Source organism: Triplophysa dalaica, chromosome 7 (genome assembly GCF_015846415.1).
Source record: "Triplophysa dalaica isolate WHDGS20190420 chromosome 7, ASM1584641v1, whole genome shotgun sequence".
Classification (NCBI taxonomy): Eukaryota; Metazoa; Chordata; class Actinopteri; order Cypriniformes; family Nemacheilidae; genus Triplophysa; species Triplophysa dalaica.
The window spans coordinates 9,761,853-9,789,588 of record NC_079548.1 but is presented as its reverse complement, the minus strand read 5'-3'; the positions used below and the strand labels follow the sequence as shown (position 1 = coordinate 9,789,588).

The window sequence follows — 27,736 nt, the reverse complement described above, 5'->3', positions numbered from 1 at the left end:
AATCATATCGCCCTACTTATGGTAGCCCGTATGTTGTATTTTACATTTTTGCCCCATAATATTTTGCCCAAAGTTTTTTCCTACATTTAAACATCCTAATGTTGTATTTTAAACTGCACAACAACAACATAGTTGCATTTTAAGACACCCAAGCAGGCTGTTCTACATTCAAACATGTTCATTTGTTGTATTTTGAAACTGCATAACAAGAAATATGAAATTCAACATTAACCTACACAGGCGCCGTTCTCTTATGCGCTATTCTCCGCCCTTGGCTCTGTACTTTTGAAACTGTGGTCCTATTCATGGAAGCAAAATGTTTGAAATGAAACTAATAAAGTTCTCATTCCTCACAGTCCTTTTGCGTCTCACAGGAACACAGTGTTACAAACTATTTTCAATGGAAAGCAGCTAAAGCCTGCCCAAAAAAGGCGCTAAATGTAGTATCAGGCAAGCGAAGCGCTTCAGGTCTGCCTCACATCTCTACTCTCTGAGCTGTCGTATACAGTATTATATTAAACAATACAGCCAAATGCACAATAAATAGTTTCTTATTTTTCTGTTTCTGTTGGGACACAACAAAAACTATGTAATAGTAAGTCAACTCGACCACTTAAAACTACACATCAGCAGTCACTTTCGTTGAACAGCTTAAATCCATCTGTGTTTAAGCATCCCATATAGTCATCGCGTTTTAAATCATAAATGCTCAATAAGTGATAAGTTCTTGGAAACACTGTTTGTATATGCGTATCTCATTCAAGCTTCAGGGCGTTCTGAACTGAATGTGCTGCTTCTCCCTGCCACTCAATTTCAATTCAATTTAAGTGTGCTTTATTGGCATGACAATGTCCATTCGTATTCCCAAAGCATTTTCAGCTTGGCTACGTACAAATAGTGCAAGTATGTATACAAACGAAAATAAATAATTATAATAACTAAATAAAATGTTATAAAGTGTGATGTATGTAGTGCAACTTAAAGTGGTTTAGAATATATACAAATGTATAAAAACAGAAATAGAGCATAGTTTAAACAAAGATTTACTGAAGCAAAATATACATTTAAGTAGCAGAATAAAGGGATATAATAATAATGTTATGTACATATATTGGAAACATCAGGACTGGGCAGATTCATTGTTTTCTCTTTTGTTGTGACAGTCAGACACATATTGTGCAGCGAACACACAGCAGTCCTTGTGTTCTCCTAACAGACATGGCAGTTTCTCATCGTTTGACAGACTTTCAAACGTCTGGTGAATGAACTTGATTTTTTCCAAAGACATTGTCTGTATATACTTGTATTTTGTGCATCCTGTTAGGAAGTGGAGTACCGTCGCAATTTTATTGAGATGAAAATGTGGACAGTCTCTGGTCCTGTGGCAGCCATGTTTGTCTGTGTCTGCCCGTCTCTATAGCGAGTTAATGTCCACTGAGTCTGTATCTTGTCAAAGTGACATTCCATTTAACTGGAGATGGTGGTCTAGTGGGTTAAACCACTGAACTGGTAAATCAAAGGTTGCTGGTTCGATCCCAGCAGCCACCACCAGTGTGTCCTTGAGCAAGACACTTTACTCCATGTTGCTCCAGGGGGATTGTCCCTGTAATAAGTGCACTGTAAGTCGCTTTGGATAAAAGCGTCTGCCAAATGCCTAAATGTAAATGTAAATGTTAACTTTGTTGATCTGTTTGGGTTTCACAGTGAGTGATATAGTTTTGTTTCGTTTGTGTTGTAATTTGGTTGAGCCAGACTTTTTCAGTATTGTTGTGGTTGAGAGCATCAGTAGTTGTTAGAACTGAAACATCAGGACTGAAGCACCGGACCAGCTGACAGATAGGATTCATTTCTTTGCTCATCTCGTGGTGTTTCATGGCTTTAGAATAATATGCGTGAGGGTCACTGTGTTTTAGATGTTTCCAGAATTCTGTTTGTTTCCAAACAAATCTTTAGGATTAGTAGATATTTGCCTTATTACGCCTGCATGAATTGTTTGTTGTGTCGCCGGTGCATTTGTAAGATATTTTTACAGAGTCTCTATGCAGGCTCTCTATTTTAGTAAAATCTTGATCTGGGTTTTTCAGTGGACCCACACTTCACTGCCATAGAGGGCAACCGGTTCAATCACTGATTCTAATAATTTAGGCCAAATTCTAACTGGGATTTCTATAGGACATTGACGTTAAATGGCATAGAAGGCCCTGTGTGCTTTATCGCTTAGATCATTCACTGCCGGATTAAAGTTTCCTGTGGATGTGATTTTTAAACCCAGGTAATTGTAGTGTGATGTGTGTGTTATGGGGTTTGTGGCTAATGTAAATGTGTGTTTTGAATGTTGGGATCTGGATCTCTTCTGATCTACTGCTCTGTGCTCCCTGCCAATCAATAAGCAGAGTAGACAAAGAGAGGCGGTGCTGCACTGGGAAGGCAAAAAGTCGCTCTCGCTGAGCACAAGAAGCCCCCAACGCTTATTCAGAAAGTAGCTAGATTTGTAACTAGTTGCTTTTTGAAAAATAAGTCACTAAAGGGGTTTGAAAAGTCGTAAAGTTGGCAACACTGCAGGAGAGACTGCCACTCTCAGGTCACGTGACTCCTGCTCTGTGCTGCTGCACCTCGTGCTTAATCTAACAGACGCACGTCACTTTATAACTGCAGGGCCCATTCCCAACTGAACTGACTTTATTCTAGAGAATCTTTTTCAAACTATGCTACATGAAGGTCCAGTATTATCAAATTACATCGAGGGCTGGGTTCGGCTGGGGGCCAGGCAATTGAACAGCCCGCATCCAGATCAATAAATCTCAAACATGTGACAACCTGCTAAATCACACCTGTTAGTAAAGCATCTCAGAAATGCTGTCAGATCCAGCTGAGGATTTCATTATTTAGCCTCAAAAACAACGCTGCAGCATAGAAAAGTTCTTTCTATTGAACTATGAAGAGCTTTGGCAAGATGTCCATTTACAGCACAACACTTGGATGGAAATCAAACTTTTTCCATTCTTTCATATTCTCTACATTTGTGTTTCTAAAACACACAAAAATAGCCTGTTTTCTTCTGGATTGTGAAACTTGAGTTCCATGCACTTTTCTAATAATATGCTGTGTGTCAGAGTCAGGGTAAGAAGTTATGGCAAATGGATGGTAAAACAGTGGCATACAATCATCTGAGAGAGCTCTACAGATGAAAAAAAGCGAAAATTGACATCGTGCTGTCAGCGAGGTGTTGAAATAGCCTCCAGGAATGAGTCACGGAGAGCTGTTAAAATGTCCCGATCAATAAGTAACTTCATAACTATATGCTGCCAGGGACGTCGCAATAGTATTATCAGAGGAGGACTATTATTTAAATATGGTTAAATCAGTCAAAGCTTAAAAATGACCATACTGACCTTAGATTACTCAATAATAGGGGTTGGACGAATCTCGTGGCACTTCATTCTCAATGGCGGGGCTTGGGTTATGATGTTTTATTGACAGTTTTAGGATCCAATAAGTCATAAGCCTACTTTTGCAAAACCCATAGATGTGAAAGGTGACTAATGGTAATGATATAAGTAAACACACCCACAAGCAGACACATACATATCTCTCTGGGAGGCTCATGTTTAGAAGGACATAAGTTCTTTTTGTAAATCACACCGAGTCTATTTTAACCTGGCAACCCATCTTGTCTTTAGAGCAGCCGTAGCATGATTACATCAGTGAGGAATGCTGGTCAGGAGCTTGTAAAGGAAATCAATAGATTCGGGGATACCCCTGTGTAACATTTTTGATCAGTTGTAACGTAATGAGACCGAGATCTGGTTCAGGCGGTTTCTCAGTGCACATATCCTCTCAACAAAGGACTAACAGCACGTAATCCAACACTTGCAGTAGTTGTAGAGTGGGGCCTGCATGCCAATAATTACAGGCTCATGCCTCAGTTAGAGCAGGTCATTGCTGGCCGGCCTCTAGCACCCGTGACTGCTGCAATGAGAGAAATGAGAGAGACATACATTCCTAGATTTAGAGCAGCTAATAGAGTAGGAAGATCAATATAAGGTGATTATTTGGGCTAATATTCAGTTAAGGGATAAGTAATCTACTCCGCTGTTAATCTGTACTGTTAATGTGAAAAGACCTGACTCAACCAGTTGGGGTTTATTTTGCGATAATCAGTTAACTGTCCGTTACGCCCAATATTTTGGCCCGTCACGATAACAACTTTATGTTTGCCGATATATTGTCTGTGAAATAATTGAGATAATCAATATTTTTTTAATTTCATGACTATTTTATGCCACTGATTACATAATTGAGAATAAAAGAATGCAAGTACACCCTTTTCAGAGAACAAAGCCCTTAAAGAATACTTAAGACATTGAACTCAGAATGTAAATTTAATGTAAATAATAATTGAAGTGTAAATAGATATAAATGATGAAAAATTAAATGGTAATTATAAAAAGTTATGGTTATGATTGGTCGATTTGTGTAACATGAGGTTATGATTTACGCATTAACATTCATGTTAATGTAAATAAATACTCCTAGAAACACAATGGCAATATAACGCATTAGCAATTATGTGTTTTTATTTCGACTGTTAAGTCGATAAATTGACTATCGCAACAGGCCTACCCATATTAAATGAAATATTAATTATATTATTATTATGTGTCAAAAAGTTCACAAATGAAATGAGACAATCACACAGGAATTAGAAAACTATTTAACGAGGTGGCTAATTCGTAGGAATTCTTACAATATCTTTTTTAAAATCAAACGTTTTGTATGATTCACATTGCACAAATTCCTACGATTTAGCCTCCTTGTAAAATAGTCAGGAATACTCGAGTGATCAGCTGTTAAAAATAAATAGAATATGATTGATTAAATAGTTGTATTTGCATTTTTCTTTATTTGTAATTAACAAATCTGCTAAGTGAATAAATATAAACCAACAGTAATTAAAATGAAGACATTTCTCTGGCTTTTTCAATAATACCACATATTGCTGTAATAAAAAAAATCCACAACAAATTTTACAGTATACTTCATCTAAATTCAGACAGGGGGGATTGAAAAGATCATCTAAAGTGAAGTATCTATACAAGTCTAAGCTTTTTTAATTTCTTCATCTGCAAACCCTTATAAAACAAAGAAAAAAAACATTTCACATAGCTTAGGTGCCAGTGTGTTAAACTAGCAACGGGAAGTGAACTCGATTGCTTGAATGCACTATAAACAGTTTTGGATAAAAGCACATGCTAAATGCAAATAAGTAAAACTGACTGAGAGGTCTAGTTCTAGTCCTAAAAAAAAAAAAACACTGTATAAATAAAAAATGTCATTGAATTTCAATAAATACAAAACCCAGCATGCCCAGATCTTGCTCTTCTTCTACGCTCTGGACAGGCTAAAGCAGCGAGAGACATCCTGCAGCTGAACTCTGACTGGTTTAACATAGGTCATTTATCACACTGCTGCCTTGATGTACGGACTGCCTGCCACCATATGCCCAGTCATCAAATTCCAGTCGCCCTTTAATCCAGCTACACTGAGACCCGTGATCCATTGGTAGATCTATCACCCTGTAAATCACCCAGAATGCCACTGCACCGACTAAGGACTGAGTACAGTGTGAAAGAACCTACTGTCGCAGCCTTCCAACTGCACGAAGCTAAAGACACATAATATTAGGGCTGGGCGATATGGCAAAATGTAAACACTACAGTTTTTTTCTATATTGATCGATATCAATATGTATTTTGAAGTATAATTCATTAAAAATATACATTTTAATCAATTATACTCTATGTAAAATAATATATTTTAAATACAGTTTATTATAAAAACAGTCTAACAAAAGTTAACTTGAAACCAGTTAAAATTAAATTAAACCAAGTCATTGATATTACCTAATTGGACATGTACTGTTGCAACAAAGAGGATATTAGGCCATAAACAACATGACCGTTAAGTAAAAGGAGTGTTCATTTAATACATTCAACCAATGAAAGGGCTCCGTTACTGCGTACATTTGAACGCTATTGGCTCAGAACCTGCGCACATACATGACACTGCAATAATGTCTTGCTCGAGTAGTGGGATTGTTTCGAAAAGGCATCTCACATATACTGTAGTACATTTCTTTAATCATGCAAGCATCATACATACAAGGTTCAATCTTTTAATGTGCAAATAACTCACTTCATTACATCTCTAATCTGTACAGGGCACCGCTGGTTTGTTTCATACACATTCAAAGTAACTTGCTTGCAATTGCGCCTCAAGTTTATTTTGTTTATCCGGCGTTCGCTAAGGAAAATCAGGCATTTGATAAACCGCGTGATGTCAACTCGAGGTAAGTTCCGCTTCCAGTCATGTTTTTCTCCTCATGTCGAGTTATATTTGCCTAGTGCAGTATGAAATGGACTTTGTACTTTGATGCGCATGCTAAAAGCTGCATGCTGACTGACTTTTGATGCGTTTATTTCTGATGTCTGTAAGACACGTAAGATTAATCCATATCGAGTCAAAATGCCAATAGCTTATCATAGTTATCGAAATAAATTATATTGCGATTTGATATGATATCTTTCATCGGCCCAGCCCTACATAATATCCACCAAAAGATATTGTTTAATTGAAAAATCTTTTATAATGAGTAAATTCATTTGAGGTTCAATAATTATGCCACAGGTGTTTAATATAAAAAAGCCCCATGCAATATCTGAACCTTTCTGTAAAAAAACGTCTGACGTTTTAATCTATTAATAACATGCCACTAATTCCACAATGTTTTCAATCTTTACTCGGTCGATAATATCAAGGTTATATTTTCACAGCATGTACAGGATGTTTTATGCAGAAAATAATAAATCACAATAGAATGACTTCGGCTGGGTTTTCAGACAGGGTCACAGATATGTTTTCAACTGTGCCAAGAAAGCCCATGGATATACAGCGATATGTTTTTTAGAATAAATTTAGAAAACACAGTTGTCACTCTGTAATTTTAGCTCCAAATGGTACAATTTTAGAGCTGTGCCAGATTCTGCGATGAAACGGATGCTCCTAGAGAATATAAGGGCATATCATTTTTACAACAATCCTTTTTACATGACGGTCACAATATTATGACTGTTGGTGTGAGCCCTTGGCATCATATCTTCCTTGGTCCAACGCATAAGATTTAGGTTGATAATTCCCCCATATAAGAAAGAACAATGTTTTATATGTTTTTCTCCAACAAAAAATAAAAACAGGTCTTAACACGCAAACATCAGCTATATATTATCACCCAATGAAAAACCTTGAAAATGGGACTTCCTTTCGCATTCCTCTTTAAGACTATGAATATTCCCATGAATTCCTTGGATTACATGGATACTTAGAAGGTCATGGCACTATGACAAGAAAATCATGAGACAATACCTGCCAGCATTTTACAACCACACATTCAAATCCAGAGGCAGCTATTTAGTCATCTTCCACTATTTGTGGGACCATGATTCTGATTTTTCAGGAATCTAATAGTGTGACAGTACCAAGATGAAACTTGGTAACTATGACTACATTAAAAGCATGTTTCGTCCAAAATTATTTTATCATTTATTTGCCCTCATGTCATTTCAAACATTTTTGACCTTATTTCATCCCCAGAACACATGGCATTTTAAGGAATGTTGAAAACTCAACAACACTGGCCCCTGTTGCCTTCCTCAAGAGACATATTTTTAAATATCTTCTTTTGAGTTCCAGACACAGGGTTTTGAACAACATTGGGATTATAAAAGATGACTGAATTTTCATTTTTGGCTGAGTCATTTCTCATGCTTGAGTCAATATGAGTCAATAACTATAACTACCAAGAACCTTGTCAGCAAAATCCCATAAAAAAAAATCTCATGTTAAATGTTAAAGTGTGTCTACATCACTTTCATTAGAATCGCAAATATAATGCAGATTTTCCATCAGACATTTTGTACATTGTCGGACCCTGTCATTGGTCAGACAAATAGGCAGTCTCAGCCCAAACTTATTCCATTATTTGGGTCAGTGTTGGTATGTTGGTGATGTTCAAACAAACAGATCAGTGTTTTGAAAGCACACATAAATTATGTTTACACTTTTCAAGGACAAAAACCTAAAAATTGCTTCGTCATCTCTACATAGGCTGATAAATGAAAATGGCTACATAGTCTGATAAATAACATTACACACCTTGCCTTTAAACTCTTTAGACTGTGCAAGAGAAGCAAGCCAAAACTAAAAGACAATTTGTCACATCAAGCTGTTGCCATTAAGAAGATTGACAGGGGTACTGGGTAATGGTATAGCTCGGCCAAACAAGTACATGAATTGCCCAATGTCCTTTGGGGAATAGATATTGAACAAATGATCATGCATTTCCAAATAAGCTATTGACAGATTACTGTTTTAGACTCTTCTGCACGCAAGGCATTCGACACTACTTCTGCTGCTTATAACAGGGAAACACCTTATTACAACCTAGCAATGCTTTATTAACCTGTCAACGGTGGTGCCAATTGATTTGCATTGACAGAAGTCAATGGGTTCCACCATTGATCAGTTTCCAACGTTCCTCAAAATATATTTGTTGTGTTCTGCAGAAGGAAAGTCATACAGGTTTGAATTGACAAGAGAATGAGTAAATGAGGACAAACAAAATGTTTTTGGGTGAACTATCCCTTTAACTCAATTGTCTTTGAAGAACTTTGATTACTTTGAAATTGTGAAAATCTGGCATCATCATAAAACTTTGTTTATCTTTAGAAAAGAACCACACACAAAAAATGCAGAGTTGTTTTTAACCCATGGTTGGGTAAAGCACAGTCAAAACCATGTACCTATATACGGACAAGCATATACCTCTGCTGGGCTGTTTTCAACCCATGGTTTTATAACAACAACCCAGTATAGATTGTACCGAACAAAAAAGATAAGCAAGTACAAAAACATACAATTTACAAAGTTATGATTACAAATCAATGCAAGCAATCTGTCCTTAGGCAGCATGTGAATGAGATGAAGCATTCTCAAAACAACTTGCGCAAGATTCTTATTTTCACATGATCCTGCTCACTGCAAATAAAAAGCCCTTTTTTAGTAGGAACAAGGCACTATTGCTCTATGATCTAAACGAATATTAAAGGGGGGATGAAATGGTGTTTCATGCATTCTGACTTATTTACAATGTTAAACATCTAGACTTCCCAAACTTAACATGGTCAACTTTTCAAAATATGAGTTGGACGTATGACGTAGTATTTCTGTTCTTGGTACACTCCCCCAGCACTCCAACTTGTTTCAGATTTTTTTTAAAGTCTGGATCCCTGTTTCGTAACAGGGATCCAATTCCTTTTATTGGGCAATTCTCCCGGAAAAGCACAGCAAGACGAAAGAAAGAGCCCGTCCACGCACCAACCGACGAGCGAGACCCGCTTACCATCAAGATCGTCTGTGCTGCGTCAAGATTGGCTGCGCTGTGGGCCTGCAGCTGCAGCTCGTTTATCCTGCGATAGTGAAGTTTAGGTTGTGTCTGTTTGTTCAAGGCATTTCAGTGACGGATGATATATAAACGGCAGCTATAACGCTGGATTTGAACGTTTCAAACTGATAGATGGAGTGGTCTCAGTGCTAAAAGATGCCAGACATGAATAGCATGCGGTAAGTGAAACAAAGTTATATTCTGTAGTTGATTGGCAATTGGCCCGTACGTGCATAATGTGAACAACACAGACTTATAGTGAATCAATAGTTATATAGGGATAATGCAATGATGTAGGGCAGGCTATTGTGTGCTCGCACACCCCCTGGATGTCGTGTTTTTCCGGAAATAATCATACAGCTGTATCTATCTTTTATAAATGTGATCAAACCAAATACTCTTCGAACATACAAAGTATGCAATACTTCTCTATAGGTCCTCAAGATTAATATGAGACGGCGTGTGATATGCGTTAAGCATAAGCAAATGTTCTCAAAGAAGGAGCAAACCATTATTTCATAAAATAATATGACCATGGGATGTTATATTTAGCCAAGCAAAACAATCTGAGGTGCTCTTGTCATTTTGAACAATCAGGGATTTTGCTAGTCTTGAGAGGAAGGATTTTGTAAACAGATGGTGGTCTAAATCAGCAGCTAAGTCTGTTAAAAAAGCAGTTAACCTTACTTACAGCACCTTGATCTATGTATTGATTACGTTTCTTTGGTTCTACATTTATTGATTGTCGGCAAATGATTCTCGTTTTATATTGGACTTGAATGGACCTTTTTCAAAGACGTTCAACGGTCATCAGCAGAGTAAATCCTCCAAACGTTTTATATTTTAATTTGTAAAAAAATGTATGTTTATACATGTTATTGTATGTACGTTTATTACACTATACTTTGTATTATATCGCCTTAAAAAATTGTTAATGCTAAGGCGAGGGTGTTTCTTATACAGCGTCTAAGGAAGTCAAGTTAAATTTGATATCATTCTCTGTTTTGACTCCCGTTATCAGACAGTTTTGTTGAAAGTAATGAAACTACTATCGTTGAGCTTTTCTTTTGCTATTTGTGCAAATGAGAGTGCAAAAAATATGCACAACAAACTATGACAATTTCCGCTGCTTAGAAAGAGAAACCTGGAAACGAGGAAAAAGTCCATTGCCACTTTAAATCCCCTTGACACACACACATGGACACACATGAACACACACCTTGTACTGATTACTCAGAGTTGGTGTCAGGGTACTCCACAATATGCCTTCCAAGACCATCTGGTCAGGCTGATGTTCCCAGGAATTTACACTGGGAAACCACTCACCAAGAACATTAGAACAGAACATTTAGGTTCTGTTATGATTTTCATCATAAAACATACTAAATACAGTAAAAAAAAAAATGAAACTGAAGATTGATATACTGTTGTGTTTTTTATATCTAAGCGGTAGAGTTCTCGAGATCTAGATATCTTGTTGCCCTTCAAGTCCATTTCCTTCATTTAATCACCTTGCAAGATACATATACAGTCTGGGATATTAATAAATAAACTGTATGTGTCCTGCGTTTTGACAGCAACATTTTTGAAACCAAACTTTTAATAATATGTTATTTTATATGATTAAAAATGATATTTATAATATAAAATAGCATAAAAGAGATTTATCTTCATTGTTAGTATTTTTCTAACTCTGCTATGTCACACCGTTGGATACATGCGGTTCATTCGTCAACTACCCATATATAGAAACATGGCAGATATGCATAAATTAACTTTGACAGAAAAAGGGGTCACTTCCTTTCCTTTCTCACCTAAAATGAACCTTATTAGAAGGGGCAGAAACAGTGGCAGCAGGTGCATGAGTGATTAGTGTGTGCTGAGTTTGTGTCACACAAGTAAGGGATTCTTCTATTAACAAAACAAAAAGGGGACCTACTAATTGACACTGATTCTAGTAACATAGAAAATTAAAGAGAGAGACTGAGGTTCTGGTGCTAAAGCTCTGTTTATTAATCATATCAATCAACCTGGACCACATGGACATTTATTGATTGTGTATATGCTTTTCTGTGTCAGCGTTTGGCTTTACAACAAAATTCTTCAAATAACCACAATATCACAATTACAATTGTATTTAGTTTGATCACATTAATAAAAGATAGATACAGCTTTACGATTGCTTCCCGAAAACATACGGCGCGTGGGGGGGGAGGGGTAGGCTGACCCAAAGGACGTGCACAGCCAGACAGACATCAGTTTCTCTCACCACATGTGATTCATGTCCCGCATCTTTTAGCGCTGGGACGGCTCCATATACAAGTTTCAAACGATCTCCAAATCCAGCAATATATCCCCAGTTTATATAACAATCATCACCCAAATGCAGTGACCAAACAAACACCTGAACTTCGCGAACGTATGCTCTCTCTCTCCTGCTCACAAGTGAAAGTGACGTCTGCAAATGCTCCATCTCCTGCTCTCATGTGGCCATGTGGCATGCTGTTCTGGGAGAATTGTCCAATAAGGGACTAAGAAAAGTTGTTGCGACACAGTTTTATATGTTGTCGAAATAAAAATTCCGAAACCTGTACGATCCCAGAGGGAGTGTATTGAACACAGAAATACTACGTAATACGCCCAACTCGTTTTTTGACAAGTTGCCCATTTTAAGCACGAGAAGACGTTTAACATTGTAAAGAAGTCAGAATGCATGACACATCGTTGTAGGCCTGTTTTAATGTTCACGCTAAAGCCTACATTGCATGATAATGTTATAACGTGCATTTTCCGTTATTATCAATTATTGTCCGGTATATGTCTGTTGTAATCGACATCGAGATATTTGCAAGACATCGTCGATGTACGATAACATCGTCAAATCGCCCAGCCCTAAAGCAAATGTTCATCTAACTGTGACTTTTACATTTGTTCAAGCATAAACACTGGACCTGGAGAGCTACACCAAAAAAGCGCCAATAGGACTTGGCAATAAGGGCCCATGGGACGTGATCCCATGTATACAAATCATGTCAAACTATTCATGCTTGCATAAATAGGCCAACAAGGACCTCCAAGAATACACTTCCTCTCTCTCCCACACACACACAAATGCGTCTGGTAACAAGGACCCATGAGGGTGAGGTGCTGGAGAGGATGTGGTGCTAACAGAGAAAGACATAATTAAGACTAATGAACAATGTTGTCTGGTCTCCTGCCTGCAGCTCTGCACAAAACGTAGTTAGAGCAAGAGCAATCTAAGCTTTGTTCCTCAAATACTTGCTTAACCGTTTAAACCCTTAAATTAAATGTCTGTTTACCGATTTCTGATGTAAAAAACTCATCCGTCAAACCTTGTGAACTGTATCTGACCTTCAACAGACTCTGCTCTTATTCTTAACATTTTAACTCCTGTCTTCGTGTTATTGCCTAGTTGTAACTACTGTAGACCTAGTATGACATTGCAATTGCATTTACGATTTATTTTGTGCATCCATCCATCCATCCATTTTCTACCGCTTATCCGAACTACCTCGGGTCACGGGGAGCCTGCGCCTATCTCAGGAGTCTTTATTTTGTGCAATACTATTTAATTGTAAAAGATTTTGCCAAAGAGATAAAACATTCACCCTATTGGTATATACATAAATTGATATGATAAGCTGTTTGAAAAAATATCAATTGCCACACAGTTTACACAAGGTGGCATACTCTTTCACAAGATTTAGCGACTTTTCCGGCCTTTTGGCGACTTTTGTTCAGAAGACGTGTGTAACGATAAACCTAGCGCCTTTTTGGATAAACAGTAGCTTTCATTCAGTGGGAAAATGTTGTCAGTACTGCCCCGCTAGCACAAGGTCCTGCCTCTCTCCAACTGTGAGTGAGTACCAGGGAGAAGCCAAAGACTTCCAAAAGATTCAGATTACAATCGACAAAGCGAGATGATACCATTCATTTTAAAGGATAGCTGGTGACTTCCGGTGACACAAGCAGTAGCAACCATTGGTGACAGGATGGGGCGTGTCTAGGGACATGACAAAGTTGAGAAATGTTTAACTTTATGCAAATGAGGAGCCATTTAAGGTGTGTGTGGTGATTTTACGAGACAATGTGTCTTGGTTATTAAACAGAACTTATGGCTTTATTGGGCAATAAGCTGTCTGTAATGTTTAGAGAGTAGAATCGAATACGGGTCTGAAGTTGCAACCTTATTAGCCTTCACGCGCTTTCGGAAGTTCGATAATTTTACCCCCGGAATTATTTATGGAACAGAGTTCTTTTGATGTTAAAAGATACTTGTAATGTTTTAATGGTAATAAATCATTAGTGACAATAATGTTACTAAATGCTTTTAATGTTAGTAAATCCATTCGTTACTTCCGCAATCGTGGTGGGAAATATCCCTCTTCCGTGGTGTCTTGAACAAAGTATTAAAACTACGTGATGAAGTCACAAATATGTTAATTAGCATGTGAAGTCATCCGTCACTACAGTTTCACAATATCTTCTGTTATTATTTCTTTTTTTAAAGATATACATTCTTAACATACTATTTAAGGGTGAAAAACATTCTCACATTGAATGACATGTTCACTATGCGTGAAATATTGACATTATATGTTGAATGTTACCATTATATCCTGAAATCAAACCCATTTACACTGCTAAACTACTTTTAGGGGAAAAGATTTTGTGATTGAATATACTGCCATTTACAAGTCATTATATTTAATACAGATACAGAGATATACAGTACATGACCAGCACAGGTTATTCTGGTTTATATGAAAGTGTCCGTGAAAACTAGATGGCAGATTTTCACTTCAAGAATTCCCACTTGAATCCATATCAAGTTGTCCTTTATTTTGAGTTAGAAAAGATAAAGATATATGATAAAGTACCAAGTTCAATATGCACGAATACATAAACAAGCCCATATTATTTCGACAACACACATAGACAGCGCTTGTTATTCAGGTTTGTCTTATAGTAAAAATGTGAGACAGACTTTTAAGAGACTTAAGAATTTATTTAGCAGCAGAGAAAATGGACGAAACGCAAAAGGTGAAGAAACGTGAATTACTTTTGAGATAAGTAAAAGTTTTTAACCTAAACTAAGAGCTTTCTTAGAGGATTCTTATAAGCTTTACGAATACGTGCCCTGGTGTTTTGAGGGGAGCAATATAAGACTTATTATAGTCAAACAGAATTACCAGAGACTCAATTATTGCTGTAATAATTAAAATAATGAAAATAATTGAACAGAAGGACCATAGGTCGGTTATAACAAAAAGAGACGTTTCATACATAGAAACACAAGCAGAAGCAGACAAAACCCTTGGCATCATCTCAAACATGAGCTTTAGAGGTTTTCTTCCCGCTCGGTCACAGATTCACTTGAAACACCAATTAGAGTAACGTCACCCGCAGAACTAATTTCTCTTCCAGGAAATTGACTGAGAGAGCGGATGGAGGTAGTTTCATTTTATTTATTTTTTTGGAGGAAGTTGGTGTGAAGGATTTGGAATATATAGCAGTGTTTCTCATTCATTAATTAGACTATGGGGGCCCGCCATAGTCTAATATTTCGCCAGAGTTTCAAAACGAACCAAAAAAAGTTTTACTTCTCATAAAAACATATCATTGTGTTGTCCGTTTCCCATTTTGATTTATTCGTCGGAGCCCGCCACACTATCAACGCTGGCCCCCATTAATAGATTTTTCATGATTCCCACTTACATTTTTATTTAACTATTTCTTTAATTCATTGTAGAGTTGCGAGCACTCAGCGCCTCTCTCTCTCATGTTGCTTTCAACGTCTCGACAGCACTTCTCTTGTATGACAGTAAACAAATTAAAATGTGGCGGTGTTTTCAATATGCGTTCCTCTGTGTATTTGCCATTCCACGTTAACGTCAACAATCACAGATGTTTTTTACAGAGAAGACAACTGAATGAGTTTACAAAGTATAAATGTATAGGATATTTCAATGTTGGTCGCTTTGGATAAAAGCGTCTGCCAAATGCATAAATGTAAATGTAATGTAAATGTGTGCGTCTGAAGTTGCAACTATGTAACAGCAACAGTGTATTCTCTCATATTTATGAATTAGTGCCGAATTGTCTGCGCTATACGCAATCTACAATAAAACCATCACTCGCATTTAAAATATAAAAGCGCTCATCACACCACAACATATTGATGAAAAGAGCAACAGCCGTATAGGCTGTACGCTGCCTGAGGTAAACAAGTAAGCTCATAACGCCAAAATCACCTTACATATATGCTCTTCAATGAAATGTATGGTGGTTTTGTCAGATGATGTCGCATTTATAAATCAGGATTTTAGAATTAGTTGTAACAGATTAAACACAAGGTGTTATTGGTTGTGCTCGTTTAGTCACTATTTTATACTTGTTTTATATATAATAAGTGAAAATAGCAGTTAGTTGTGTTACAATACAATATAATGTAATCAGAGAGTGGAAGCGAAAAAGATTTGAAATGACAAAACTAGACCAAGTGCAACACTGCGTGTACTAGTCACATAGCACCTGTTTAAACTCAAGATTGGTAAGTGATTGAAACGAAATACCATGTGCAAAACTGCCGCAACTGTTTTATGAATCCGTCCCACAATCCCAAGTGTCACCATTAAACGTTTTTATGATTTCACACACTCATGTGTCGGCTTAACACTCCACCACTATGTTAAAACTGTGCGGGACGAATCTCATTGGTCTTCATTTCATTTGGAAATTTTGCGGACTTTTGTTTTATTTGCGACTCTTCCATTCTGATCTCAGCACTCGGATAAACATAAAGGTATTTAAAAACATGAACCATAACCTTTAGCAGTTTGTGATGTGCCAGGGGTCAGATAGTTGCTGATTCTCATTTAACATCTCTGTGTCACATCATAACCAGAGGCCAGTTGCATAAACTGCTTGGACTAGTTTTACAAGTTAGTCATCCCATTTTTCTTAAAAACTGGTCATAACTCAATTAAATCTGTCTCATATAAAGGTAGATTGGTCTAATTAAAATCTAAAAAGTAGGATTTATTACTCCTAACTAATTGCTAGTCAGTGAGACAAGTTGTTAAGACACAGTCTTCACCTAGCGGCTATGTTTATGCAACTGGTCCCCGATCACATATCGGACACACATTCCAGATTATTGCTTTACGCCTGGTCTTTAAGGGCTGTACATGACCCCTAATGGAATAGAATGGACCACATGGGTCTCGAGACATTTCAACTTTTTTATTTTATTTGACAGCACAACAGCTGTTTGTGTGGAACACAAACAGGAAGTAACTGGAAGAGACAAGGCAACAGGATTGGGAAATAGCATTCAGTGAGGACTCGAACTCCATCAGCTTTTAACAACAATGTGATACAGTACGTCAGAGTGGCATTACCTGGTATCACCTCACTAACCACTTCTGTTTCCAACGCACGCACAGCAGATTAAATCTAATCCTGCAGAATTGAGTTCAATAAAACAACCCAGTTCTCTGATGGCCACCTTTAAAGACCAATATGTGTCTTGGCTCACAAATCTTTTCAGTCAAGTTTGAGAAATTGACAATTACGGTCTGAAAAAGGAGAGGTTAATTTTATTGGTCGAAAGGTTTTAAGACTACTGTGACATCTCAGAAAGGTGAAAGGAACAGTGAAAATTCTCTTATAATTTACTCACCCTTAAGCTAGGGTTGGGCCAGTAGACGATGCCATCGTCCATAGCCGATGGCTGACAGACATCACGATGGAGAGTCGGCAAAGTGATTCCAACAAATGTTTCACTTTCGTCATGTGACTCTCGCTGCTCTGTGCTGCAAATCACTTTGTAGACAAATATGAACAAGGCATAGGGACATACTGTATAAGCTCGGGTCTGTGTATCCCCTGTTGTATAATGAAGACTCGTGTCTCGCTTCGTGTCTCGCACTGTAGAAATGTTTGTATAATTCATAATGTTTGTAATTCATGTATGCTTTGGAATACAGAGCTATAGTTGGTCTCTTATGAAAGACGGCATTTGGCAAATTTTGCCAACCAGAAAAAACACTTAAATAATAATTATGAGAGACTTATTTTCAACCGATTTTTTTTCATAATTTATAGGAACGTATTCTAGAGGCTTAGACCTTCCCAGTTATAAAGTTTTTCACGAATACTGTACATTAGCATTTGAGAACCTAACGTCAGGTGAAAGGAACGTCACCCGCAGAACTAATTTCTCTTCCAGGAAATGGACTGAGAGAGCGGATGGAGGTAGTTTTATTTTATTTATTATTTTGGAGGAAGTTGGTGTGAAGGATTTGGAATATATAGCAGTGTTTCTCATTCATTAATTAGACTATGGGGGCCCGCCATAGTCTAATATTTCGCCAGAGTTTCAAAACGAACCAAAAAAAGTTTTACTTTTTTGCCAACCAGAAAAAACACTTAAATAATAATTATGAGAGACTTATTTTCAACCGATTTTTTTTCATAATTTATAGGAACGTATACTAGAGGCTTAGACCTTCCCAGTTATAAAGTTTTTCACGAATACTGTACATTAGCATTTGAGAAATTAGTGTTCCACTGAAGGAGCAATGACATTTAAAAAGGTTAAAATGCTGCCTTGCTATATTATTAGATAATAGTGAAGCTCCAGATATATGTTACTAAATACACTTAAAATATTAGTAGTTTCGTTTCACAAATGTGTCATTTGGCTCCAAAAGTAATTTATTAATCTAACTGACTAATTTGTATAACTTTCATAATTAGTGTACTGCATGTGCTTTTACAAGCTTTTAAAGTTTCATATAATGTTAACATAACGGCATTTTAATATAAAATGATTATTTTGTGTTCAGCTGAAGTCATCTTGGATGGCATCAGGGTACATTTTGGAAAGTAATTTCGTATTTGAGTTAACTCTTCCTTTAATTAACCTATCAAGAGCTAGCATAGTAGACTCATGTAATCTTAATCAATAGTGCTAAACGCTAACATTAAGGAAAGGCTAGCTTGCGTCTTACTTAGCAGGCAATCTGAGTATGTTTTGAATACATATATTCACGCACGTTTCGAGAAAAATAGCATGTTGTTGTGAAGCTATGGCACTTCTCGCTCAACGGTTCTTCACTGTTATGGGATAAACAGCAACTCTGCTTGCTATGGCGTGCCGTGAATCAATCAATAGCATGACCTGCACAGTTCACTGATGCATGCCACTGAATGCGGGCCCCTGAAAACTGACAAAACACTTGGAATGTGTGTGCGAGTCCCAATTTAGAGGATCAGTATCAGTATATATATACACACACCCACTATAACCCGCATGCAAATCATTTACCCAATTACCTGAGAAATGTATATTAGATTCCCACAAAAAAAAAAAAAAAAAATTACTACTTCAGCGAGTAATAATACAAGCTATCTGACAAAACACAGTAAATGTGCTCTACAGTGCCCCTGAAAGTAGTTTCATGGTCAGTTTAACATAAAACAAACAGTTTTAATCAGGACTGAGGACAGGGACCACAGCAGAAAGTAAACATACAGTACAGCAAACAAACAGAACCACTGCAAAGTCCTTCTATCAGGGGCAATAACACATTTGTTCTACCACTGAAATCAGGTTAATGTATACTATACATAAGCTAAATCACATTGAAAATCTATTTTAAGTTAAACTTAAACGTATTTATTTACTTATTTATGCTTAGTAGAATGTCTTAAAGTAGACTATCAACGTGTAAGACGTTTATATGATTTAACCCAGAAACAGTGCTGTGCCTCTTATGCAAGTTTGTGTGAATATATAATGAAACCCATTTGCAAAAGTTATTTGCACATGTATATTACGTGGACTTGTATAGTAATCTCACAAGGCCACACCCTCCCCACACTTTAAACTAAAGCAGCATTACATTTTTAATTGGTGGCTGATACTCTATGTATTATGCAAAGACACAGTGTTTGATCTGTGATCTGAGGAACAGGTGCAATACAGGTGTAATACACAAACATCCACCTACTGTACACACACTCATCTGTTTAACCTGCCGCCTACAACATTCCTGTGCGAGTTTAGTGCTTTAATGCATTTCTTTAATCAGACATGAGATACTTTACGGTGTTAAATCATTTATGTGTTAAATCATTTATGTTGGATACCGCATGGACTTCTGCATCTTATTCCTTAACATTCATTTTTAATTTCCACTTTTAATCTGAATAAAAGAGAGGGATGAGGCCACCACTCAACACAGAGGAAAGTCTGTCGTCTGACCAATCAGAGTTTGCGCAGGGGGATGCTTTCCTGTAGCTCAGTGGTAAGAGCATTGCGTTAAAAACGCAAGACCTTCAACTGTAATACTTGCTGAATCCTAGACAGTTCAGTTCTTTACTTTTATATATGTAAAAAGTGAAAAGTCAATAATCTGTATCATTTGATTATGAATTGGTCGCTACATGAGGATGTGCTTCAATCTGTGTTTCAGCCTGCGGATTAGAAAAGCACCTAGTGTTAATCACAAAAGCCAGTGGATCATCGCCTAGTCCACAGCTTTCATTGTCATCCTCAGTAGTTTCTAACTTGCCTTGCTTTAAGTAAATCTCTTATAGGCTCAAATGTTTTTTAAGTGACATGCCACCAAAAAAATAGTGTCAACACCTTAATTGATGTCAATTACAGTCTGTATGCAGTTGAAATAATAATTACTTTTATTCCTATTAAATTATAACAAATAATAATTTGCCCAGGTAAAACAAGGTAGTCTCTCACAATCTATTTTAGACATTTAAAAGGTGCATTCAAATAAAATTGTGGGATTATTCAGGTTGCTGGTGTGAAGCTATTTGTTGATTATGAATAAGTATGCCGAGCTCTGAACGGTTATCGGTTTGCTACCGTACCGTTAATTTCTTACCTCTTCAATACATCTACCTCATGTTGCCTTTCTCTCTCTCTTTCTACATGCTTGACGGGCACTGCTGGGTTTGGTAAGCCTGTAATAGGTTTAAGCTGGACAGAAACAAACCCCTCGCGGCTACCGCACAAGCTTTATGGTCTGCCTCTCTATCAGTGATTTACTCTCCGAGAGAGGAGAGAGAGAGAGAAGAAGAAACAAACAGACACAGCATGGTGGACGGTAAGCAGTCAGTAGAGATTTACTGATTCAGATCAAGTCAACTGAAACAGATCTACATGGCACACAACGATGGCTGAAGCGGCATAAACAAACAAATACAAGAATAGATAAAGAAGAGGAGAACTGTTGCTTAAATGGACAGAAAGACAAATGCCAATAAATGGCAATATATTAAAATGTTCAAGATGACATGCAAATATTCAAAAGTAGCTAAATTGGGTCATCTGCAGTTCGAGTAAACTGACCACATTTTCAACAAAAGTCAGACAGTCTTATCATGGTTTGACTCTTAACTTTGACCCCCAACCCCAAATGATGTGTGTACTGCACAAGAAAGTTAGCACCAGAACCCAACCAATTGTATGATTCGCCTTCTCTAACTCAAAATATCATTGAGAATGCCTTGAGTAAACATAGTGACAGATAATGACAGCGAGCTAAATAAGACTTTATATTTATTTCTATCATACTACTGAGGCAACTCTCCTGCCTCTCTCTGATATTTTATATGAGTCAGTAAACCTTTTTATCCCATTCAAGTTCTCCCTGATACCCAATGGGCCTCATGTATACAACTCAGTAAAGATCTCATCCTTAAGATGTGTGTACCGTGCAGTCAAAAGTGTCTATATGGTGTGCAAAAATGTATGTACATATTTCATATTTCAAGTTATGGAAGAAGGTCTACAGGTGTTGTTTACATGCTTTCGCCATACCTTGAGAGACATCGTGTACACTGGAGTTAATGGAGTTATCATTGAACATAACTGTTAAAAATTACATATACAAATTCATTTCTACATTTATATTAATACTTGTTTGTTAATAGACTTACGAAAGCACAGACTGAGAACACCGAACAAATCAGAAATGCAGTTGGTGTGGACAACTTCACTAGAAATGACGTGAGCATTAGCATTAAAGATGAAACGCTTACCTCTTTTACAATAAACAGCTCTCATTTGAAACGATGGCTAACATGCTTACGTAAACCACAACAGTTTCTCTCTTGCTCAGCTATTGCTCACTTATCTTTCTGTCTACCCAAGCAGTGCAGAGAGCTAGACTAGAAAGACTGGGAGGGACTCAAGGTCAGTGGCAAGATCGTGCGAAACACAAAACAAACAACTCATCAGATAATGCGTAACACGCATAAAGGGTCGAGATAAAGGTAAAATTAGGAAGAGATCAGCAAAGAAGTCAAGAACGGATTAAGAAAATGGAGACGAGACAGAAAGTGAAAGTGTTATTTAAATATAGATTTAGAGGAAGCCAACAAGTAGAACACATGAAATCTTCTGATGTTGGTCAATGTAAAATATACCAACAACACTTAAGTTTTCAGTGCCTTTCATCCTTAACCGTGGCATCAGTAAAGCTTTAGTTTCCCTTTGTTGACACGAACAATTTTAGGTTACTAAAATATAGAAAACTTTACTAGTAGTTGCTAGATAATATTTTTTAACAATGTCATCAACTACAATCTTGTAAGTGTTATCAATATTATTAAAGTAGCCATTTTACTACTATCACTCAAATTCATTTCATCGGCTCAAATATGCCTTGTTTGGGAATCAATGATTAGTTGATTCACATTTTATAAGCAGTTCCGCCAAAAAGTTCCGCCACAGACCCTTTCACGTTTTCTGTGGCTCTTGACAGCATGTTTGCCAAACTCCTATTTAAATAAAACCTATTCAATTCAGCAATAAAATCTTATATAAACTGTATCCAACAGCAATAACTGTCATAAAGGCTAAAGAAAGGACATTCAGGACTGGTTACCAGACTCTTAAATAACTTTATTCATGTCTCTCATTTATAAAACACGTCTGGATGATACACTTAAAACACAATATGTAAATGTAAAGCTCCCTTATTATTGCACATGACTTACCGAGAATAAGTTTCCGAATTAAGAAAGTCTCAAGAAACCACTTATCCACTTCCAAATGTCCCCTGATTTCATTTCTGAATTATGAGAGGTTTGAATTGACCTAACAAACAATCTACAGTACATGCATATTAGCCTACAGAATTCAGGTTCAGATCAGGATTTCTTGGCAAGGTGGATAATTCTATCTAGGATAAACTGCATTCAGGAGTGGGGTCATCTGGTGGATTATGTATAGCAGCCAAAGATTTCCTTTAACAGCCATTCAAAAAATATGCTTTACTAAACATTGCAATATTAGCCCAGTCTTGGTTAAATTATGCTTACATTAAAATTAAGCAAAACCAACCAAGCTGTAAAGACCTTTGATTCCCCCTCACGAGGAAATCTTTCCAGGAAAGCACACAAATACACAACTACATTTAACCGACTAAAACACACAACATTGCCCTTTACTTCCATTTACCAGCTCCCACTACTTTTGCTCTTTGTCAGTACACTGTGTGCTGGTCAAAATGTTGGATGTATGCCACGTCCAGCAATCGTATCCCAGTCAACGCCCCCACATGCCGTGTCAACTCAGACAAGGGGACATCAACCGCACAAACTTTGGCAGTGTATATCAAACTGGGTAATACACTTTAGCTTAACAAGACTACAGTGTGCCAACCGACCTAAAGGTTTTAATTGACCTCTAGTGTATTTAAACAAATACTGATATTTCAAGTGATGTGAGATTCACTTTTAATAGCCCCCCATAATTGACATACTCCTGAATCCTGATTTCTCAAATGCTGAGCAGTCCGAACAAACTTGCCAAAATCAGGAACCAGATGACAGGTATTTTCAGTCTCACAAACATTACACGACAAAGATCTTTTGGTAGCACATTAGACATAATTACACACAATTCAGTATATACAGTACGTCTGCCAGTTAGCAATCAAAAAAGTTCAAGTTCAAACATTAAAACATACATGTTAAAATAACCTGATAACAAAAAATAGGTCCACTTAAGTCATATACAGATTTATCTGTGCAAACAAATAGTGACAAAAGGCTATTTGTTTGCCAATACATTGCCCACCAGTTTGTTTGTTTACATTAGGTTTTTGTTGTTTAGATGACCCAGCAGGTGTTTCAAAACTTGTGTGGTCTGAAGTAAACACATTGGATCCCATGCTAAATTCTGCCAACTGAAAACACATAATAAAATACATGGTAAAATCAATGAATGAGAATGACTGACGATGGTCGAGTTCATAAACGCTCTATCTTAAACAACTCTGGACAACTGCATTTCTCCTGCCTGGACTGTAAACACAAACAGCCGTGTACCTAACACAGAATGCAGGATGTGAGTGACACAGAATGCCGGATCTGAGTGACACAGAATGCCGGATCTGAGTGACACAATGTACACCACCAAAGCTCCATTTAGACTTCTTAAAGTAGAAATTACTGTATAACTTATGACATCACAGTCTGATACACTGTCCTGTGGCACTGGTAACATTTTTACCATGGCGACGGCGTTGATCTATAGATTTTCTGAGAATAATGTTTTACCGCAACAAACTGTGAGTAAGCAGATGGGAACCTCCTTGTCACATATTACTGAACAAACAGGAATGGGAAGTCAAGTGTCATACGCCTTCCCGAAATCATGTAATGACTCGTATCTATCTAATTGATATATCTGCTAAACATTATTGGTTATTAGTCATGATACTTGCATTAAATGATTTCTATGCTGATGAAGGCAATGACATTAGTTTATTTTCCTGAACCAGTGCTTGAATGCATTAGAAAACAAAACTGTAATATGTCAGTAAAGATTGGCTGTCGTGCTCAATATGTAACTTGGTACGTCTGACCAATAAAGATACTTTATGGACCCTTCAATTTGACCAATAAAGTTGTGTCTATACATGACTTCACAAAGTGTAATTGACGTCTATCTCAGCATTGGCGATTTCGGCTCTGCGCATGCGTGCGAAACTTCAAATAAGACAAACAACGTTGCGCACCCTGTCTGCGTTGCAGTATGGATTAAATTTGGTCAATAACGAACACGATTATAAATCAAGCAGAGCAGCACGACACATTTAAATGCATTAGTTGTGTACCACTTTCCACAATCTCTTGTGTTGATTGTTAATAAAACAATTCATATTTACAACAAATTCACCTAGCGATCAAATTAAACCTGTGCTTCATTACCAAAAATCTGACGCAACTCTTTAACAAACGAATGGCTTTAAATGAATATGAATATAACCGACCTCCCATAAATAAACATGGAACTGAAAGAAACCTCCTTCGCAAGCGCATAAAACAAACCTGTATGCGCCACGTGCACACGCGCGCGCGCACATGCATAACAAACAGCCGAAACGAAAAGCCAAATTTCTCGCATATATATTTGAACGCAAAAAAAGCGCACGCACGCACGCCGCTGAACGGAAACTGAACAGTGCATGCCGGGAGATAAAAGATTCTGCTGTGGAAGATAATATCAAAGGAGAGAACATGCCTTCAACTTTCTCACAAGGGCAATGTGTCGGATGTGCAACCGTCGTGTGTCAGGAACTAATAAAACGATTTACGAAGCAACGTTAGTTGCGGTATGTTAAAACGGGAGGTGCAAAAAGCTCCCCATGCAATTCGCATAACGGTTAAAGCTCGCGCACATATTTATTGTTCTTGTTTATCTCGTGCGTTTCAAAGCGAACTGAACGTGACACCTCAAACGGAAGGACAGTTCGTCATTCAACAAGAAGCATGACTTAGTTTAATTTAAACCATCAGATATGCATCATGCCAATTATAAAACCCCACGACCGAGCTATTGTTGTGATTTCAATCATTAGCTCTTCTAACGCATAAACTTTCACCCACTTTTACCATTTGACTCTCCTACGAAGAGCCCGACAAACCCTACAAGACTGTGTCAACTCTGTGTAACGTTACTATTGCACGAATTATCTGCTCAAAACGGTCAATTCAACGGCATGCTGAAAACTTCCGCACGGATCGTGGATTTGTTTTCCTCTAAGTGATAAATATGCCAGAACGAACTAACAAATGCGGATTGATTAAACGTGAGAGGACGGGCACACAGGAATGGAAGTATGTGTGAGCTGGACAGTCCGTGAGTCTTGACAGCGGTTCTGAAGGGGGCTGGACTCTGCTGCCTGTTGATCCGATAAAAAACAGTGTGCGAGAGCTAGGGGCTTGCGAAACACCGGTGCCAAATGCGCACTGTGTGAACCAAAACAGGAACCCTCAAAATAAGATTTTCTGCCCCGTGACACGAGATTCTAACACCAAGAGCATCGACAAAAAGCGATTACTCAACGTGAAAAGTGAAGGTTTCAACCCCGCGGACGTTTGTTTACTAAGCTGTAGATAACTGTGCACTTCACACAACAACATTTGGCATCGACAAACTACACGTTAACGCGCGCTGAAAGTCTTTAGATGCACGCAACGTACCTTGACCGGTCGTTTAAATCCGCTGTCGTTGCGCATAAAAGTACAGCGAAGCTCAAGATAGCGTCCACGACCCAGAAAGGCAACCTTAGTGCCCCGTCAATCTCCAGCAGCAGTGGGCTACGCAGTTTTTCATGTGCTTCTACCCCTCCTCTCTCTCAGCTCGCGCTCACTCACTTTAACCGCCCGCTTCCGGTGTTGTTTCGCTGGTGGGAGAGTCGTGCCGTTTCAGCGAGGAAATGCATAAATTAAGGTTGTTGGCTGTAAGTTAGTCTTTAGAGTCTGCGTTCCTCCGCGTACTTTAATGGATGGGTAGTTATTTGTCGTAAGTAAACGGTTTTATTTGACAGGGGTGGGACTGTATAATATAAGGCCGTTAGCGGAGCGCGAGGACTGCTGATTGGACTGAGCGGTTTGCGCGTGACTGTCGCTTGGATTGAGGAGATTCAACTCATGGACATTGAAGTTTTTTATTTATTTATTTAAATAGTTTTGAATGAGTGTATTCACTTCTTCACTCATTCAATATTAATAACGTAAAATATTACTTTTATTTATAACAAGCAGGGTTGTCTGGGCCCAAATGCATTAGAGCTTGCCAAATATGGATGTATGGATCTAGAATGAAGATGTGCAGGTAACTATGTGGGCGTTTGCTTCTGTTTACGGACATAACATTTGTGGGTTTAGCTGCGAGGTCAACACTTGACTCGGTGCAGTGCAGGAGCTGGAAAAGAGAAAAAAGTACAGAGAAAATCCTCAAGGAGATCAACTTTTGACGGAGTGACGACATCAGTTTCTCCACGTCATTCGGACTGTAATTTAAAACGTGTTAGCGGAGAACGCGCTTGATCCGGACTGGACACGAATATAGCGAGAAAACAAAAATAAAATGATGAGATACAGGACATCTGATCGGTCACTAACAAACAGCATCACAGCTTTACACATACCTCACGAATTGAACACACAGCCTTTAAATGACATTAAACATGGGTGTTTGAATAAACTGAGCCAGTAGAATATTCATTAGCAGTGGGGTTAATCTTCCTGAACTTTAATGTAACAGGTGCACAAGTGCATTAGCTGCTGAACACATGCTAATTAAATGAGTATTTAATGCAGTCGCATCAATAGGACAATACCGCCCCCTGCTGGTTAACTGTGTACATTATGGGAGGGGTTTTCAAACTTTATGATCCCTAAGACCCCCAAATTTGATTGATCTTTTGTGAGGGACCCGCTTTTCTCAAATACATGTTGAGAAAAGTTATATCTATTCTTTTTTGATAAACAGGAAATAGAATATAATAAAGACACATTGTTTCTAAACCTAAATAGTCAGCAACAATTTCACTTTGAGTCCGAAAAAAGAAACTATAGCGTGAAAATCTCACTGGAAACTATCTATAACAAAAAAATCAGATAAACACTGTGGACTTGTATCATTTTTTGCTTAATCTTTTTCCTAGAACATTTCTAGGGGACCCCTTGCATCCTGGGGGACCCCGGACCCCAGTTTGAAAACCCCTGCATTAAGGCACGGTTGTGGGAATTAAAATAACTTTTAAAAGGATAGTTCAACCAAAAAAAAATGGCACAATTGATTCACACTCATGTGGTTCAAAACCTGTAGATGACTGTTTATTTCTGTTACACCCAAAAAATATTTTAAGAAATGTCACAGTAGTT

General features: G+C 37.6%; 1 protein-coding gene across 2 annotated transcripts in view; it reads right to left on the bottom strand.

Moving 5' to 3' along the window:
• stat5a (signal transducer and activator of transcription 5a) overlaps positions 1-26,418 on the bottom strand; it is a 64,044-nt gene extending 37,626 nt beyond the window's left edge. Inside the window, exon 1 of one of the 2 annotated variants that reach the window (XM_056752502.1) lies at positions 26,048-26,418. The gene's annotated coding sequence lies outside the window, so the exon portion shown is untranslated. The remainder of the gene's footprint in view (positions 1-26,047) is intronic. The other variant, XM_056752501.1, reaches the window with a different exon arrangement.
• Between the last annotated feature and the right edge of the window lie 1,318 nt (positions 26,419-27,736).